Here is a 21,059-nt window from a genome sequence, read left to right as displayed (position 1 = left end):
CACCCTGTCATAATTTCAAGTGTTCTTTATCCAACAGGTGTGTCTCCTGTAGGAGAGCTATATCAACTCTTTCTTTCTTAAGATTTGATAATATTTTCTTCCTTTTGACTGGCGAATTACTGCCCTTGACATTCCAGGTGCACCACTTAACCGACTGATCAACCATAATCATCCGGGCAAATCCGAGACCCTTCGGGAGGGGAAACCCTATCCAGAACATCCCGAGCATAGAGCATTTAAATTCACAAAAATAAAAGGTTCTCTAATACACTCACAACAATATAATAAAAAACTATTTCTAAATAATAAAAAAAAGTATTTAAATGGAGATTTTCCCCCTTGTTCCCAGGGGGTGTCACTTCCTTTCCAAAGGTCCATCATATCCTCTCCCAACCAATGCCCACCCTTGACCCAGGCGCTCCTCAATAGGATGAGGAGAATTCAGATATAATACAAAGCTAGAGTTAACAGTGAGCACCCTACCCCCACCCCCCCTCCCCCACCCACACCAACACCTGGATACATTTGGTAATGTTAATACAATGTATAAACATATAAACTATAAAATTACAACCTCAACATTTAATAATTAAATATAATAATACAAAATAACAAGGGAAAACAACCCCGCTCCTAGAGACAGAGGTAAAATAGAATAAGGTAATCACCTCCCCCCACTAACATTAACTAAACCCCCCCGGCTTTCTCCACACACACACACGAATATTTAAGTCCCTTAAACATTTCTTCGCCTCATCGAATGCCTTCCTCTTTCGGAACAGAGCTAGGGAAAAGTCCTGGAATAACATGATCTTGGATCCTTTATAGGTCATGGCTTGGGAATCTTTTCCAAGATTTCTAGAGGCTTCTAGGAGTATCTGCCTCTCCCAATAGCTCTGCAGCCGGAACAGGACCGGGTGGGGACGCTGGTTCGAGCCAGGCCCGCGTATTGCAACCCAGTAGGCCCATTCTACCTTTACCTGGCCTGATCCAGCTTCCAGATTTAAAAGCTGTGGCAGCCACTGCTCGAGAAACGCTGTAAGCTGGCCTTCCTCTTCCCGTTCGGGAAGGCCCAGAAAACTAATATTTTTTCGACGACTTCGATTATCGAGGTCATCAATTTGATTCTCTAAGGTCCGGACTCGCTGTTCGAGAGTCCGGACCCGATCCACAGCCGATTGCGCTGTAGTTTCGGAGGTCGCAGCCTTTAGCTCCGCCCCTCCGACTCGGTGCTCGATTTCTTTAATGTCTTGGACGTGCTTTTGCAGCGCGGCAGAGAGTGAGTCCCATCGATTTCGGGATTCTTCAATGAAAGCGTCGACCTTCGCATCCAGTTTAGAGATGATTTCCACGAGGCTTGCCACCGTAGGTAAGTCCCCCGGGGCAGCTGTGGATGCCGCTGCTGCAGCTGGAAGGGGTGGGGGAGGGGTTCCTGCTTGCTGAGAGATGCGGGCTCCCTTCCCTTTAGTCATTTTTATTAAAGATTAGATTGTTTAAATTTAATACTAAGCAACTAATTAAATTAAACAGCTATTTTAAATGATTTTGAGAGTGTGGTGCAGGTGGGTGACCCACTTTGCCCAAGTCTTGGGAGGAGCACTATAGACTCAGACTTGCTGGGTTGCCGCCATCTTGGATCCCCCGGCATTGCATTCTTAAGTACAAGTAAATAGGAGACTGTAAAATAATGCAATTTGCAGTACAAGTTACCAAACCCTTGCAAGGAGTAGAATCTACAGGCATTTTAGGATAATGAGCAACAATAGCAAGTGACATCAACCCTTTCAAAGGATCTTTGAAATTGTTTACCTACAAGTTTTACCCCCCCTTCACCTCCTTTGCTCCATGTTTCACAGGCAACACACCATCTAAATCCACATGCAGACTAACTGCCTGCTAAAACATGCTTTAGTGAACCATTACTTTAGCTCCCCACAGGACAGCAACAGACAATGGGAATTCATAATGCAGAATTCCTGAGACTTCCCATACCATGATGCTGAATTAGTATTCCAACATTCTGCACTGCACTGTCACAAGTTGTAACTAACTAGTGAATTGCTAGATGAATTTCTTTATAGATTTTAGTCCTTACCTTCTATGGACTAAGAGGAGTCATTTTTTACCTCTATCAGTGTGACAATCTTTGACCTGCAAGCAGTTTAGTAAGGAAACCTTGGCATTTCTTTCATAAAATCATGGAACTTGTAATGGTTTTTAAAATATTTGAGAAGAGTGTTTAAGCACTTGCAGCATTTTTAAAGACTTTAATTGTAATTTTCTTAGATAATAGGAAATATTGGTCTATGTCTAAAGATGTGCAGGTTAGGTGTATTGGCGATAATAAACTGCCCATAGTGTCCAGGGATGTGCAAGCTAGGTGGATTAGCCATGGGAAATGAAGGGTGCATGAATGGAATGAGCTGCCAGAGGCTGGTACAATTACATTTAAAAAACATCTGGATGGGCACACGAATAGAAAGGGTTGAAGAGGGATATGGACCAAATGCTAACAAATGGCACTAGATTAATTTAGGATAGCTGGTCACCATGGGCAAGTTGGACCGAAGGGTCTGTTTCCATGCTGCATAATTCTATGACTCTTTGTAACCAGGCAGCTCCGAATCTGGAAGCAGAAGCAGTACCAACAGGAAGTAAGTTGAAGACGAAGTTCTGTGATTAACAAGTATTAAGATCAACAACCAAATAGCTCGGGGAACAGGGGTGACAACATGCAAAAAAATGGAAAAGGGTAGAGACAGAAGGAGGACCACAGAAAACTTTTGAGAGAGGATAAGGAAAATTTCAGGAAAGGTTCAGCTTATCTGCTACATAGAAGAGGAAACAAGAGCCCGAAAGACACTGTACACACTGGTCAAAAATGTCCAATATTTGGAAAGCTGACTAACATGGAGAGGGCTGTGAATGTTGAATGCATTACCAATGATAAATTGTGCCCAGGAAACTCAAAGATGAAAGATATTGTCCGCTCCCCTGTATGAATGAAGCTTACAGTAGAGCTGTAGCTACATAATTCCATATTTGCTGAAAATCATAGAACAGCAAATTCCACAGAGATACTTACCCAAGGCTGGAATCGAGAGCAGGTCTTTGGCACTCTAAGGCAGCAGTGCTTGCCACTGAGCCACTGTGCTACCAGTGTGGTTATGTAAGATGGTTCTTTTTTTTTCAAACGAAAATGGTCTTTTTACATGAAGCATCATTTGCCTGTTAATTCATGTTAAGTTTGCACTGGCTCTGGCTCATGTTAAAGGAATTATTATAAAAAGGGGAATCTGGTCAGTGATTTCCTGATTTGGGGGCTGTTTGGTAAATGTGGTTATTTTGGTTTAGATTCCCAGAGAGATTCAAAACATCAGGGGTTCTGCTCATGCAAATTATAAAAATACTTTTTAAATTTTAATTTCCAATTCCTGACATTTCTACACGCTACTCAGTTTGCACATGACCCAGTTTATTGAGTGCACACAAATACCTAGATAGGGAATACGATAATAAACAGTGCAGTCAGGTACTTTCAGAGCTATAAAATAGTAAACCAATTTTCTCTATGTGTAGTTGAATTAATTGCACACCATGCAATTTGAAGAAAAACAGATTAGCATAAGAATTGGTCTGACAGGTTATATTGCTAGAAGGAAACACAATTGGATAAATTATATTTTCTGGAGAGCTGGCTAATTAAACAAAACTATTTAACACAAGCCTTTTGAAGGTCAGATACAAAAGAATTTAACATCCCCAAGTGAATTGTTTACAAAGAGCTTTAAAAAGTATTATATTGACCAAACATTTGACCAGATATTGTGGGAAGGACAACAATAAATAGCAAAAAAACTAGTTTATGACAATTACAATTAATAATTCACAACAGAAAATGCTGTGTCAATGAATATGTACACTGAAATATAAAATAGTAAATCTAAAATTGAAACAGTGGCTAAAATCTCTAGTTATGCATTCATATTTCACTTTAGAAGAGAAATGATTTTCTGTTGTTCTGGGTCCAATTAAGTTAACTTGGTTTAACAAGGTAGCTGGTTAACAACCATATACAGCAAGGTTTAAAAAAAGTGTCACTTATTTCACTGATCTTTATGGTAATTTTCTGTATACATACTTCTGACACTGCAATAGGGACAGTGTTTGAAAAACTCATCACTGAGTATGCTTTCGGATATCCTGTGGTTCTAAATACTATAAACATTAAGACGTTCCATCACAATGGCATTAAGTTGAAAAAAAGCATGTTTATTTTCCTTCTTCACAAAATAATGTCAGGAACAGGTTTTAATATAGTGAGCTGCTCAGTCATGACAATTACTAGAAAATCTCAAAACAGAACTGAACCACCTGGCATCAACCTAGATGTTAGAAACAACACAGTAAACAGTCCTGTTGACTCCACAAAGTCTTCCTTACTAAGATCTGAGGGCTAGTGCCAAAATTAGAGAGTTGTCTCTCAGATTAGTCAAGCTATAGCTTGACATTGTTCTAACTCATTAAACCACATTTTACAGATAACGTCCCAGACACCATATCCAGACCTAAGCTCTGCAAAATCCAGTAATTAATGGTAATGGACAATGCAACAACTTAATGGAAGAGGAAGATCCTCATCAATAACAAGGAGCCCAGCAGATCAATGCAAAGGCTGAAGCATTCACAATAACCGTCAGCCTGAAGTGCTGATTGGATGAGCCATCTCAACCTCCTTTGGAGGTCCCCAACATCACCATGTGCCAGATTTCAGCCAATTCTATTCACACCATATAAAAGAAAAACAGCTGGAGACACTGAATACTGCAAAGGCTATGGGCCCTGACAACATTCCAGCAATAGTACTGAACACATGCTCTAGAACACACTCCGCCCTTAGCCAAGTTGATATAAAACATTACAGTGCAGCACAGGCCCTTCAGCCCTCGGTGTTGCCGACCTGTGAAAATAACCCGATGCCCATCTAACCTACACTGTTCCATTATTATCCATATGTATGTCCAATGCCCAGTTAAACGCACTTAACGTCGACAAGTCTACTACTGTTGCAGGCAGACCATTCCACGCCCATACTATTGTCAGTGAAGAAACTACCCCTAATATCTGTCCTAAATCTATCACCCCTCAACTTAAAGCCATGACCCTCATGTTAGCCTTCACTATCGAAGGAAAAAGGCTCTTGCTGTCCACCTATCTAACCCTCTGATTATCTTATACGTCTCGATTAAGTCACCTCTCAATCTACTTCTCTCCAATGAAAACAGCCTCAGTTTCCTCAGCCTTTCCTCATAAGACGTTCTTCCATACCAGGCAACATCCTAGTAAATTTCTTCTGAACTCCTTCCAAAGCTTCCACATCCTTCCTATAATGTGGTGACCAGAACTGCACACAATACTCCAAGTGCAGCCTTACCAGTGTCTTCTACAGCTGAAGCATGACCTCGTGGCTCCAAACTTCAATCCCCCTACCAATTAAACGCCAACAGACCAAATGCATACTTAACAACCCTATCAACCTGGGTGGCAACTTTGAAGGATTTATACACTAGGACACAGAGATCTCTCTGTTCATCTTGTTACGACATGGGGTAAACCCTCCTGCTTAATTTAAAGCCAGCAACACAAAAGATTTACGCTATGCAATCATCTGTAAAATTTGAGTGGCCAAGAACTATTTAAAAATGAACTTTATTTCTTAAAGTATAACAGGGAATAATTAACTAGCAAGTATGTACAAGTCCTTACTCTAAACCTATCTTTTACCTTCCCTTCTATAATAAGAGTCCAATAAAACTCCCAATTAGAATTTACAAAACAACACATCTCAAAACCAGGCAGCTTTTGGTTCTTCTATTTGGATCTTCCAGTCTTTTTTTCTTCTTAGGGATTCTGCTTCACAGATTATTGATCAAGAGAGCAATTTTTCAGGCAGTCTTTTACATGCTTGGGCTTGGCAGTTCTCCTCTCAATTGTTCAATTTTCCCCAGCCTTATACCCCCAAAGCATCTGATTGCGTCATTTGCTTTTAAGATTGTCATTATACTAAATTCAAACTGGATTGGAGTTTGATATTTTTCAGGGTATAATTTAAACTGATTGGCCGAATTTGAATTTGATTTGTCTCCAGGCAACAAGCTAATCAAGTTGTTCAAAGAAGTGTCACATTGTTGCCTTATTAAAAACACCTGCTGCTGTGTCCGGTAATTCTGCTACCTTTAACTCTCAAAGTACACTTCATAACAATCTACAGTGCCAAGAATTTTACCATTAACCCAGTACTCTGCATTCCTGTTACTTCTTCCGAAGTGAACTACATCACATTTTTCAGCATTAAACTCCATTTGCCACTTCTCACCCCAGTTCTGCATCTTTTCTATGTAACCCACAACATCCTTTGGCACTATCCACAACTCTAGATCAGAGTGGTGCTGGAAAAGCACAGCAGGTCAGGCAGCATCTGAGGAACAGGAAAATCAATGTTTCGGGCAAAAGGCCTTCCTCAGGAATACTAAAACATTGATTTTTCTGCTCCCCTGATGTTGCCTGACCTGCTGTGCTTTTCCAGCACCACTCTGATCTAGACTCTGGTTTCCAGCATCTGCAGTCCTTGTTTTTACCTACTATCCACAACTCTGTCTACCTTATAGTGTCATCCACAAATTTACTAACCCACCCTTCTACTCCCACATCCAGCTCGTTTATAAAAGTGACCAACAGCAGTAGCCCCAAAAAAGAGATCCCTGCAGCACACCACTTGTAACTTAGCTCCAGAATGAGCATTTCCCATCAACTACTTCTCTGTCTTCTTTCAGCCAGCCAATTTCTGATCCAAACAGCTAAAGCGCCTTCAATCCTGAACCTCTGTATTTTGTGCAATAACCTTATCAAACGTCTTACTGAAGTTCATATACACCACAACAAGTGCTTTACCTTCATCCACCTGTTGGTTACCTTCTCGAAGCACTCAATAGTGAAGCACGACCTACCCTTCACAAAACCTTGTTGACTATCCCTAATCAAATTATTCCTTTCCAGATGATTATAAATCCTATAACATTTTCCAACACCTTACCCACAACCAAAGTAACGCTCACTAGCCCATAATTACCAGGATTGTCCCGATTCCCCTTTTTAAAAGGGGAAGCAACATTTGCTATCCTCCAGTATTCTGGCACTACTCCTGTCGACAAGGATGACAAAGATTGAAGCTAAAGGCTCTGCAATCTCCTCTCTGGCTTCCCAGAGAATCTGAGGATAAATTCCATCTGGCCCAGGGGTCTTATCTATTTTCAGATCTTCCAAAATTGCTAAAACATCCTCGATGTCAACCTCAATCACATCTAATCTTGTAGCCTGTATCTCCATATTCTCACTAAGATTGCCCTTTTCCAATGTGAATACTGACAATAAGTATTCATTAAGCGCTTCCCCATGTCCTCAGATTCCAAACACAACTTTCGACTACTATATTTGATTTGATTTAATCTTACTCTAGTCACTATTTTATTCCTGATGTACTTATAGAAGGCCTTAGGAATTTCCTTGATCCTATCCGCCAACAACTTCTCAGAGTCATAGAGATGGACAGCATGGAAACAGACCCTTCGGTCCAACCCGTCCATGCCGACCAGATATCCCAACCCAATCTAGTCCCACCTGCCAGCACCTGGCCCATATCCCTCCAAATCCTCCCTATTCATATCCCCATCCAAATGCCTCTTAAATGTTGCAATTGTACCAGCCTCCACCACATCCTCTGGCAGCTCATTCCATACACATACCATCCTCTGTGTGAAAAAGTTGCCCCGTAGGTCTTTTTTATATCTTTCCCCTCTCACCCTAAACGTATGCCCTCTAGTTCTGGACTCCCCAACCCCAGGGAAAAGACTTTGTCTATTTATCCCATCCATGCTCCTCATAACTTTGTAAACCTCTGTAAGGTCACCCCTCAACCTCCGACGCTCCAGGGAAAACAGCCCCAGCCTGTTCAGCCACTCCCTGTAGCTCAGATCCTCCAACCCTGGCAACATCCTTGTAAATCTTTTCTGAACCCTTTCAAGTTTCACAACATCTTTCCGATAGGAAGGAGACCAGAATTGCACGCAATATTCCAACAGCGGCCTAACCAATGTCCTGTACAGCCACAACATGACCTCCCAACTCCTGTACTCAATACTCTGACCAATAAAGGAAAGCATACCAAACGCCTTCTTCACTATCCTATCTACCTACGACTCCACTTTCAAGGAGCTATGAACCTGCACTCCAAGGTCTCTTTGTTCAGCAACACTCCCTCGGACCTTACCATTAAGTGTATAAGTTCTGCTAAGATTTGCTTTCCCAAAATGCAGCACCTCGCATTTATCTGAATTAAACTCCATCTGCCACTTCTCAGCCCATTGGCCCATCTGGTCCAAATCCTGTTGTAATCTGAGGTAACCCTCTTCACTGTCCACTACACTTCCAATTCGTCCTGGCTCTTCTTAGCCCTCTCTAGATCTTTTCTGCCTAACTTACGACTCTCAAGCCTCCTAATCGAGCCTTCACACCTCATCGTCACAGAAGCCTTCTTCTGCCTCTTGACAAGAGCTTCAACTTCTTTAGTAAACCATGGCTCCCTCTCTGGACAACTACCTCCCTGCCTGATATGTACATACTTATTAAGGACCCGCAGTAGCTGTTCCTTGAAAAAGCTCCACATTTCAAGTGTCCATCCCCAGCAGTTTCCTTCCCCACACTTTGCATCCTAAATCTTGCCTAAATCGCATCATAATTGCCTTTCTCCCAGTTGTACCTCTTTCCTTGTGGTATATATCTATCCCTGCCCATTGCTATCGTAAACATAACTGAATTATGGTCCGTATCGCCAAAGCGCTCACCTACCTCCAAATCTAACACTTGACAATGTTCGTTATCCAGTACCAAACTCAATATGGCATCTCCCCTTGTTAGCCTGTCTACATAGGGTGTCAGAAAACCCTCCTACACACATTGAACAAAAACTGGCCCATCTAAACTACTTGGACTATAGTATTCCCAGTCAATACTGGGGAGTTAAAGTCCCCCTTAACAACTCCTATCGAGAATCATCTTTGCGTTCCTTTCCTCTACATCCCTGGAACAATTTGGAGGCTTACAGAAAACTCCCAACTCCCTTTCCTGTTTCTAACCTCAGCCCAAACCACCTCAGTGGATGAGTCCTCAAACGTTCTTTCAGCTGCTATAATACTATCCTTGATTAACAATGTCATATACACCACCCCCCATTGCCCCCACTCCTCCGCCCTTTTTACCATCATCTCTGTTCTTGCTGAAACATCTAAATCCCAGAATCTGCAACAACCATTCCTGTCCTTCCTCTAGGCATGTCTCTGAAATGGCTACAACATCAAAATCCCAGGTACCAACCCATGCTGTAAGTTCGCCCACCTTATTCCAGATGCTCCCGGCAGTGAAGTACACACATTTCAAACAACATCCTGATTGCCAGTGTTCTCTATCAACCTTGTAAACCTGTCCCTGACCTCACTACCCTCAACCTCCTATACACAAACTATAATTCAGGTTCCCATCCCCCTGCATTAGTTTAAACACCCTGAAGAGCATTAGCAAATTTCCCCCCCAGGATATTGGTACCCCTCTGGTTCAGGTGAAGACCATCCTGTCTGTAGAGATCCCAACTTCCCAGTAAGAGCTCAATTATGCACTGCAGAAATTTGCCAATGCTCTTTATGCAGCACCTTCCAAACCCATGACCACTTCCATCTAGAAGGACAATAGCAGCAGATAGATGGGAACACCACCACCTGCAAGCTACTCACCATCCTAACTTGGAAATACATTGCTATTCCTTCAAAATCCTCAAATTCCCTCTCTAATGGCATTGTGGATCAATCTATTGTCTTGGGTTTGTCCACTGGAAAAAGAGCTGAACTCTAGAGGTGAGAATGAACGCCCTTAACATTTAGGCAGCATTTGACAAAGTATGGCTCAAGAAGCCCTAACAAAGCTACAGTCAATTGGAATTGGCGGAAACCTGTTGACAGGTTGGAGTCATACCTAGCACAAACAAGATAGTTACAGTTGTTGAAGGTCTTCTCAACTAAGACCATCACTGCACGAGTTCCTCAGGGTTGTGTCCTCCGCCCAACCACCTTCAGCTGTTTCAGCGACCTTCCCTCCATCAGAAAGTTAAAAATGGGGCGCTTGTTGATAACTGCTCAATTATTTGCTCCATTCGCAATGCCTCATACAAAAGTAGTCTATATTGACATGCAACAAGATCTGGAACCATCCAAGCTTGGGCTGATAAATGGCAAGAAACATTTGTGCCACAGAAGTGTCAGACAATGGTTACCTCCAGCAAGACAGAATCTAACCACTATGCCTCAACAGTCAATGGCATTATCGTAGCTGAATTTTCCAGTGTCAAAATCCTGAGAATTATCATTGACCAGAAACTAAACAGTCATAAATCATGCCTACAAGGGCAGGTTAGAGGCTATGAATTCTGTGGCAAGTATCCCCTTTAGTTGTCATCATCTACAAGATACAAAAAAAAAGAATGCAATGGAATACTTTGCCTGCATGAGTGTAGCTCTAAAGCATTCAATCAACTTGACAACATCCAGGACAAAGCAGCCTACTTGACTGGCACCCCATTTACTACCTTCAATATTCACTCCCTCCAGCAATGAACCTCAGCAGCAGGAGTATGCACCACATATAAATTGTATTTCACCAAGATTTCCCTAATAACACCTCCTAAGCCGCTATTGCCTGGAAGAAAAAGAGCAGCAGATGCACGAGAACACACCATCTTCAAGAACCTGTCCAAGCTATATACCATACTGAACCAAAGTCCTGGAACTCCCTTCAGAACAATACTGTGGATGTTCCTACATTCTGTCCCAGGACTGTAGCAGCTCACCACCACCTTCTCAAGACAATAAAGGCTGGTCTAGCCAGCAATGCCCACAAACTATTAACAAATTAAAGCTGCACTAAATTGCTGTAAAAAGGGAATGTGAAGGCAACTCTATAGAAATACGACATAGACATTTTACTACTGCAATCTAGAAGTTGCAGAATAACACCATTAGGTATTAGAACATAATATTTCCAATTAATGATTTTATTTAGAAAGAGGCTCAATAATGCAAATAATTTCAGATAACTTAACACCTTACTGTTTCACTAAGCCTATTCTCTCCAATCTGCCCCAATAAAGAACACTGATGTTAACCAGCACAGGTATGAATTCAGAGATTCACAATAAGTAATGACTTAGTGATTGCACTACAAAGTGCAATGTATCCTCTAATACTAGCTGATTTTCTTCCTCTTTCCATTGGATGTCTCAACAAAACAAGTTGAATTTTCATTGCTATGAAATGGAAATGGTTGCAATACATAATTTTAAAATACTGCATGCAAACTAATTAGTTCTATTACATGATTTACCTTCATTACAGACCTATGTTCTGCATAAAGGAATTAAAACAAAAATACAAACGATTGTGCAATCTGTCAAATGCGGGATTTCTTCTATATAACCAATTGTTTAAAAAAGTGAATAGAAAACTAGGACAACATTTTTAATCCTTTACAATGAAATGCAGTTAGCCTTAATTAAGTGCCTCTCTTTTAGTCACAATTAAAGCTCCGTTTAGATCTAATTCCAATTGAACTTAGATTACCTGAATGACAACAGATTGGGAAAGGGACAGATACAATGAGACCTGCATATCCTTGTACACCAGACGCCAAAAATAAGCATGCAAGTGCATCAGGTCTTGACAAAGACTATGCTGGCCTTCATAGCTGGATATTCCTGGTGACTGAGTCATCCAGAACCAGGGACTGTATTTTAAGGATTTTGGGATAGGCCATTTAGGATTGAGATGAGGAAACCTTTCTTCACTTAGAAAGTGGTTATCCTGTGGAATTCTCTGCCACAGAAACAGTTGAGATCAAAATACTGAATTTTTTAAGAAGGTGTTAGATATTGCTCTTAGAACTGAAGGGATCAAAGGGAAAAAAAGCAGATTCAGGGGACAGAGTAGGATGATCAGCCATAATCATAGGGCAGTCTCAAAGGGTTGAATGGTCTGCAATTATTCTTACTTTTTATGTTTAGCGTAAACCTTCGTGGCAGATGAGAATTAACAGAAACCAGAAACCCAACAATAAGTTGACACATATTCTTCTAATTCACTTTAGTAAACAAAAAGTACAAACTTGTTAGAAATAGCCACTGTGCAACCTTTAAAGTTCAAAAATAATTGTATAACAGTTGATGCATAGCAGTGACAGGGCTGAAGTCCCCCTCAGTTACAAAGGGAAAGTTCTTATAATCCCAGCTGACATTATGATTGGACAAATTAGATCCCAGACTAAAATGATAGATCATATTTTGTTTTGGTCTTAACAATAAAACTGAAATGTATTAGCAAAAGAAATGAAGATTGAATATTTGGGCCTATTTTTATGTATATTACATTTAAGATTTTTGAAAACCACAATAGAAATATAATCCCATTGGACCCCACACCCTTTAAAGTACCCAAAAAGCAACCCTTGTACAGTTTTCACACTATAGAAAAATTTCCTTCAATAACAACTCAATATATTTAATTTAACTGTGACTTCAACCCCCCCATCTGGAAAATCTGATAGCCTTTTCTTGAAGCCCTCATCCACCTGATTTAAACATTCTCAGCTTCAAATAACCTCTTCAGGGTTTTATCCAAACATTCCTTACTCAAAGGTAACTATTTTATTATCATCATCTTTTTTAGGAGGATTGCTTTATACATTCATCTACATCCAAGATTTTTGCAGAATTGTCCAATACTATAAACCAAAACCACATTTTTCCCACAATCTATGCTTTCTCTAAAATAAAATCCAGAAACCTTTAACTCAAACTTTGAGGCAAAATTTTTACCTTGCTTGTTCATAAGCAAAGAAATAATGCAATTGTCCTGGGCATGATTTCTCTCTTCAGTTGTTTTAACAGAAATCACGATGAAAATCCAATAGGTCACTAAATCAAATTTCAAAAATGTAAATTTAAAATTTATTAAAATTTTTATAAATCACTCAGTCATAGAGATGTACAGCATGGAAACAGACCCTTCGGTCCAACCTGTCCATGCCAATCAGATATCCCAACCCAATCTAGACCCACCTGCCAGCACCCGGCCCATATCTCTCCACACCCTTCCTATTCATATACCTATCCAAATGCCTCTTAAATGTTGCAATTGTACCAACTTCCACCACCTCCCCTGGCAGCTCATTCCATACATGTACCACCCTCTGCATGAAAAAGTTGCCCCTTAGGTTTCTTTTATATCTTTCCCCTCTCACCCTAAATCTATGCCTTCTAGTTCTGGACTCTCCAACCCCAGGGAAAAGACTTTGTCTATTTATCCTATCCATGCCCCTCAATTTTGTAAACCTCTACAAGATCACCCCTCAACCTCCGATGCTCCAAGGAAAACAGCCCCTGCCTGTTCAGCCTCTCCTTATAGCTCAACTCCTCCAACCCTGACAACATCCTTGTAGATCTTTTCTGAACCCTTTCAGGTTTCACAACATCTTTCCGATAGGAAGGAGACCAGAATTGCATGCAATATTTCAACAGTGGCCTAACCAATGACCTGTACAGCCGCAACATGACTTCCCAACTCCTGAACTCAATACTCTGGCCAATAAAGGAAAGCATACCAAACGCCTTCTTCAGTATCCTATCTACCTGCGACTCCACTTTTAAGGAGCTATGAATCCGCACTCCAAGGTCTCTTTGTTCAGCAACACTCCCTAAGACCTTACAATTAAGCGTATAAATCCTGGATCCAAGATGGCGGCGACCCAGTAAGTCTGAGTCTGTAGTGCTTTCCCCAAGACTCCGGCAAAGTGGGCTGCCCGCCTCCACCACATCTGCTAAATTATTTAAAATAAAAGTTATTTAATACAGCTAGTCATTTTGCACCAAACTTGAGTAGTTTGGTGCTCTGTTAAAATGACTAAGGGAAAGAATGCCCGCAGCTCACAGCACACAGGAACCCCTCCCCCACCCTCCCCAGCTGCAGCAGAGGCGTCTGCAGCCACCCCAGGGGACTTACCTACGGTGGCGAGCCTTGTTGCAGTGATTTCCCAGCTTGAAGAGAAGATCGACGCCTTTATAAGAGTCCAGGAGCAGGTGGGAATCGTTGCCGGTTGCACAACAAAAGCACGACCGAGACATAGAAAAAAAATCGAATGTCAAGTTGGAGGGGCGGACCTAAAGGCCTCGACCTCCGAGGCTAGTGCAGAATCGGCCGTGGGTTGGGTCCAGACTCTCAAACAGCGAGTCCGGGCCTTAGAAAATCACATCGACAACCTCGAGAATCAAGTCGTCGGAAAAATATACGCTTGCTGGGCCTTCCCAAACGGGAAGAGGAAGGCCAGCTTGCAGTGTTTCTGGAGCAGTGGCTTCCTCAGATGTTGAAGCTGGAGGCTGGATCAGGCCAGGTAAGGGTAGAATGAGTCCACCGAGTTGCAATACGCAGGCCCGGGTCAGACCAGCGCCCCCACCCAGTCCTGTTCCAGCTGCAGTGCTATAGAGAGAAGCAAATGCTCCTGGAAGCCTCCAGAAATCTCAGGAAAGATCCCCAAGCCATGACTTACAAAGGATCCAAGATTATGCTGTTTCAGAATTTTTCCACAGCTTTGGTCTGCAAGAGGAGGACATGTGATGAAACGAAGAAGCGTTTAAGGATTTAAATATTCGATACTCCCTGCGCTAGCCAACGATGCTACGCTTTAGCAACGAAGGGTCCATCTATAACTTCGGATCACCGGAGAAGACAAAGGAATTTTTTTAACTCTCTTAAATAAATTGTAGAGGGGATCTAAGATGGCGGCGATCTGAGAAGATCACACTGCAGAGCTTTGCATCGCAGCAGGAGCAGGACGGTCCTCTAACCCACCCAACCCAGGTCATCAGGATTTCTTGGGGCATTGGAAAGATTGTGGAGCCCCAACAAACATTTAAAAATTGACTTACCTGTATTTTCAGCTGTCCAGAAATGCCTACAAAGTAAGGAGGAGGAGCATCTGAGGCTCGTGAGATGTTGGGGATACAGATTAAAGAGAAACTGGCTCCAGTCTCTCTCATGCTACAGAAGCATGAGCAGCAGCTGGGAGACCTGGAGAAGAGGACGGATGAGGTGGAGCACAGGGTCATAGTGGTGGAACCTGATGCCAGTTCATTCAAGAAAGAGATCCAAACCCTGAAGACGCAGGTTCATAATTTGCATGACCAAGTGGATGATCTTGAAAACAGAGGCAGGAGAAAAAACATTTGGATCATCGGTCTGCTGGAGGGTAAGGAAGGTAAGCGGCCTGCGGAATTTGTTGAAGGTTGGCTTCCAAAATTCCTTGACTTGGAGACTGGCATGACAGGATTGAAGATAGAGAGGGCTCACCGGGTCACAGCACGAAGGTCGGGTCTGGGTCAACGCCCTCGACCTTTCCTGGTGCGTTCCATCATTACCGGGATAAGGAGAGTGTCATGGAGGCTTCCAGACTCCAGGGGAAGGATCCAAAGACCCTAATTTACAAGGGGTCTAAGATCATGTTTTTTCAGGACTTTTCAGCGGCGGTGATCCAGAAACGAATATCGTATGATGGTGTCAAGAGAAGGCTGAAGGAGCTTGGGATTCAGTACTCCGAGATATACGGCAGTGCTTCGGATCACCTTAGATGGATCCATGCATCTCTTTGACACATCGAAGGAGGCAAGAGACTCTGTGGACAAACTAACTTAATTTAAACAATTGTAGTATGTATAAATATTGTTGCTTGGGTATGCGTTTATCATTCTGTAAAAGAAATGGAGGAAATCTGGTTGGAGCTTTGTTTTTCCCCTTTTTTTTCCTCTATTGATAATAATTTGTTCAAACTATGTCTGGCAGTGGTTAAGATGTACATTTTAAATTTCTAAAAGTTTGGACATACCAAAGGATGGGTGAGGTATTTATTCCCCTTTTTTTATATAAAAGAATTTTTTTATTCACATTGATATTCTATGGGGTGTTTATTCTTTTTAGCTTGTGCTTGCGATGCGGCTCTAGCTGGGAGAAGTGAAAGTGGTTGAGATGGTTAGAGCCAATTTATGGGAAGCTCGGGATGGGTAGTTGCCCCCGCCGGGCAGGGGGTGAGTTCCCCTACTCAGCGCTATTGGCGCTTTATATGTTGGTTTGTTTTCTGGTTTTTGTTGTTTTTTATTTTTAATGTTTGTTAAATGTAGTGGTTTTAGTTTATGTAGTTTTTATATTTGGTGGACCATGCAACACTAAGGCTCAGCAATTTGTGGTTCGGGTTCCTCCTCTCTGGAATTTAAATGTAATTGCAGAAGATTATGGCTAATGATTTGATTAAATGGTGTACCTGGAAATCAAGGGAAGTCACTCACCAATTAAGAGGAAGAAGGTACTCTTGAGTTTTAGAAAGGAGAAGGTGGATATTGCTTTGTTACAGGAGACACATTTGGATGACAAGCAGCATCTAAAATTACAGCAGAATGGCTTTGACCGAGTTTATTTTTCTTCATTTAATACCAGAAGTAGGGGAGTGGCTATATTGGTAAGGAAAAATCTCTCATTTAAATTGTTGGAATGTGTTAAAGACACATATGGGAGGTTTGTAATTCTTAAAGCCTTGATAAATAGGGAAGAATATGGTATTTTAAATGTTTATTGTCCCCCAGCTCACTCTCTTAAATTCTTGGTAGATACTTTTTCTAAACTGATAAGTCTCAAGTCTCGGCACATCATTATAGGGGAGATTTTAACTGCCTCATGGACCCCACAGTAGACAGGTTGCCTAAAGGTCCCTCGATACCCTCTGCACAAACTAAACAGTAATTGGGTTTGTGTGGGGAAGTAGGGTTGGTGGACGTCTGGAGGTGTCTCCACCCTACGGGTAGGGATTTCACATTTTTCTCCAATCCGCACAGATGTCACACGAGGATTGATTTTTTTTCTGACCCCTGTGGTAACCCTAGATCTGGTGGCATCCTGTACGATTGGTAATATTGCCATGTCTGATCATGCTCCAGTGTACCTCATGGTTAAAATTAAGGATGTTACAGTGGATTCAAAGTACTGGCGAATGGACCCCCTTATTCTCATGGACAGCAAGTTTGTGGAATATTTCTCTAGGGAATTTCGAGCATTCCTAGACATCAAGATAGGCTCGGTTGATAGCTCATCTGTTCTCTGGGAAACTGCCAAAGCTTATGCCAGAGGGTTAGTTATTTCATATTCCACAAGTAGGAAACGGCAGAAGGGTGAGCAGCAACGTCTCCTTGAAGCACGGTTGAAGGCAGCCGAGAAGGCCTATTTTGACAGACACTCATTGGTCAAACTACAGAGGATTACTGCACTGTGGTCTGCACTAAATTCCGTGCTCACGCAGACGGCAAAGGAGGAGCTGGTTTTTGCAAAGCAAAGGTCATACGAGCATGGTGACAAGCCAGGCAAATACTTAGCATACCTTGCCAGAAAGAGAAGTGTCCCACAGCGATTAGGGAAGGGTCTGGGAACCTAACATGCGATCCTAAAAAGATTAATGTGGCGTTCCAGAGATTCTACTCTAAGTTATATCAGTCTGAGAATTCTGAGGAGGGGCAAGCCAAAATGGAATCCTTTTTTAGAGATCTGAAGCTCCCAGGTGTGACTCCCGAACAGTCTTTTCTCAATACCCCATTACCAGAGCAAGATGTGCAGGAAGCTGTGAGGCAGCTTCAGAGTGGAAAGGCACCCGGTCCTGATGGACATCCCAGTGAATTCTATAAGAAATTTATAAGTATACTGTCAGGCCCAATGCTGAATATGTTTAATGATTCATACAGTCATCTTTGTCTCCCACCAACTCTGAGAGAAGCTTCCTTAAAAAAAATGGAAGGATCCGGAAGACTGTGCTTCATACAGGCCCATCTCGCTCTTAAATGTGGACTTTAAGATCTTCTCTAAGGCTCTTGCGTTAAGGCTGGAGACTGTGTTACCCTCTATTATTAAAGAAGATCAGATGGGCTTCATAAAGGGTCGCAGATCCTCCAATAACGTTAAGAGGCTGCTTAATGTAATTCAAGCATGCCAACAGCAGTCAATACAGGGATTGGCAATTTCTTTAGATGCAGAGAAGGCATTTGACTGAGTTGAATGGCTATACCTTTTCTATACTCTATACCGGTTTGGTCTGGGCGAAGTTTTCATAAGATGGGTAAAGGTTCTCTACAGTGTACCTCTCGCTGTGGTCATTACCAATGGGGTACGATCAAGCAATTTAATATTTCTAGAGGCAGCCGGCAGGGCTGTCTCCTTTCACCATTACTTTTTACGTTGGTGATTGATCCGTTGGCAGAGGCCATTCGTGGGGACCTCAATATATCAGCTCCAGAAGTGGGGCCAAAATTATATAAGATCTCGCTGTATGCAGATGATGTTCTAATTTTCTTGTCCAATCCAGCAGTCTCAGTGTCTTGCCTGATACAATGCATTCACGCATTTGGCACTTTTTCAGGGTATAAGATTAATTTTGCTAAATCAGAGGCTTTGCCTATGGGTGGTCTTATGAAAGAGTTGGCTCTTGAGTGACTATAGATTCCCATTTAAGTGGTTATGTATTTGGGCATATTCATTACTCCAGTTCTGGATTGGCTGTTTAAAGCCAATTTTACTCAATTATTTGAAAAAATTAAACAAGAGCTCCAAAGATGGGAGGCACTTCCAGTCTCATGGTTGGGTCGGATAGCACTTATTAAGATGAATATTCTCCTTCATTTGCTATACCCTATACGGATGCTCCCCCTGATTTTCAATAAACAAACACTCAGGAGACTGAACGGTTGGTTCAGCTCCTTTATCTGGCACCGTAAACGGCCCCTCATTAAATTAACCAATCTGCAGTTGCCTCACAGATTGGGGGGAGTAGACCTTCTGGACATTAAAAATTACCATTTAAGCTCGCTCTTGACCTATGTAAGTGATTGGGTTTGTGGGGACCCTCTTTCAATATGGCTAGATATCGAAGTCTCCCAGGCAAGGTGCCCCCTTACCAGTTTGCTGTTTTTGGACAAGGTGATTCAGTTAGGGAATATTGCCATAACCCAATAGTCATCAATACTGTTAAAGCATGGAGGGTAATTAGGCAAAGGGAAGGCAATATTGGCAAAACATCTTTGTTTACACCTTTAGTGGGTATGCTGAGTTTTCAACCAGGTATGATAGATTCAGGAATTAAATGTTGGGCAGCTAGGGGTATATCTTGCATGGGTGATTTATTTGAGGGGGATGTAATGATGTCCTTTGATCAGTCAGTACGGGAGTACGAGTTACCTAATAGAGACCTCTTTCGTTTTTTCAAGTTAGGGATTTTATTCAAAAAACGACCACACTTTTGACTGATCCCTACAAATCTGACATAGAAAGAGGGGTACTAAGGGCTAAGAGTACACTCTCTGTCAGTACTCTATATCACCAATTGGGGGTGCCACCTCAGATGAGTCTGATCGATTCTGCAAGATGTGGGAAAGAGAGTTGGGTGTTGAAATTTCTTCAGAGGCATGGGAGGATATTTGGGAGAATGCAAGGAAGATATCAATTTGCAATAGGACCCATGCTTTACAGTTGAAGATTCTCCACAGGGTCCACTTAGCCCCAGACCTTTTGTCAGAATTTAAACCAGGAGTATCTTCACCATGTCCCAAGGGCAAGGTCTGCATAGGTACTCTTACCCATTGTCTTTGGTCTTGTGACAGGCTTCAAACATATTGGAGCGCTGTGGTGGGTGCAATGGAGAGGATTTTAGGTGTAGGGTTGGAGAAGGACCCTATTTCACTCCTTTTGGGTCTACCCATTGTATTTCCTGCAGACTCGCATAAGGAAAAACTTTTCAATATTCTTACGTTCTGTGCAAGGAAGAATATCTTGCTAGGTTGGATATCAGAAAACCCCCCAGGCCTGTCAGGTTGGCAGAAGATTGTTCTGGAGCATATTCCTCTGGATTTTCTCACAAATATGGTACACCACAAAACTGAGAATTTTTACAAGACATGGCAACTCTTTTTGAAATACCTGGACACAGATTTATCTGCCACACTAACAAGGGCTTTTATATAGCCGTAACGATTGTGTTTCATGAGTCCAATATCCAGGCAGGAGGAACTGTGAATGTATGAGTGTTTTGTTTGGTTGGGCTGAGTTATTACTATTTATTTGTTTGTTGTTAGGTATTTATTTAGTTAGTTAAATAGCTAGTTTAGGTTTTTTTTAAATTTTATACTTCTCTATATATGTTTATACATTCGTATAGGAGGGTGGGTTGGGGAATTTTTTTTATTATTTGGGTTTAGTTTTGTACGGTTTTGAATTGCATTGGTATTTTTTAATATTTAAAAATCTATTTTTTCTTAATAAAAATATATTATTAAAAAATAATAAATTGTAAGAGTTAATTTGTGTGGTGAATGATGTTGTTCTGCTCACCCCCCTCCCCCGGTTTACACTTTTTTTTTCTTATTACCTTTATTGCTTAATATTATCTCCGGGGGATAGGGAGGGGGGCTTATTTGTTTACCACTTTGCAATTTTCTATTTTGTTTTACACATATAGGCCGGGTGGTCTAGCTGATTCAGGCGAGGAGGGATGTCTGCCTTGTCTTACCTTATCTCTTTCTTTTAGAGCAGGGTTGTTTCCCCCTATTATTTTGTGTTACTATAATTTTATAGTTTTATATGTTTATACGTGGTATTAACATTACCAAATATATCTAGGTGTTGGTGTGGGTGGGTGGGTGGGTGGGGGGAAGGGTACTCTTAACTATAGCTTTATAGCATACTTAAATTTTAATTATTTTATTATGGGAGGCCTGGGTCGAGGGTGGGGCACTGGTTGGGAGAGGATATGATGGGTTTTCGGAAAGGAAGTGATGCCCCTGGAAACAAGGGGAAAAAAATCTCTGTTTAAATATGTTTTATATTTTT

At 41.7% G+C, this 21,059-nt stretch overlaps 1 protein-coding gene across 2 annotated transcripts in view; it reads right to left on the bottom strand.

The window, feature by feature from the left end:
- cds1 (CDP-diacylglycerol synthase (phosphatidate cytidylyltransferase) 1) overlaps positions 1 to 21,059 on the bottom strand; it is a 133,194-nt gene that overhangs the window by 69,694 nt on the left and 42,441 nt on the right. The window lies entirely within an intron of this gene.

This window comes from Chiloscyllium punctatum, chromosome 1, assembly GCF_047496795.1.
Source record: "Chiloscyllium punctatum isolate Juve2018m chromosome 1, sChiPun1.3, whole genome shotgun sequence".
NCBI classification, from domain to species: domain Eukaryota; kingdom Metazoa; phylum Chordata; class Chondrichthyes; order Orectolobiformes; family Hemiscylliidae; genus Chiloscyllium; species Chiloscyllium punctatum.
Note: the sequence above shows the minus strand (reverse complement) of the source record. Positions and strands in the feature narration are given on the sequence as shown.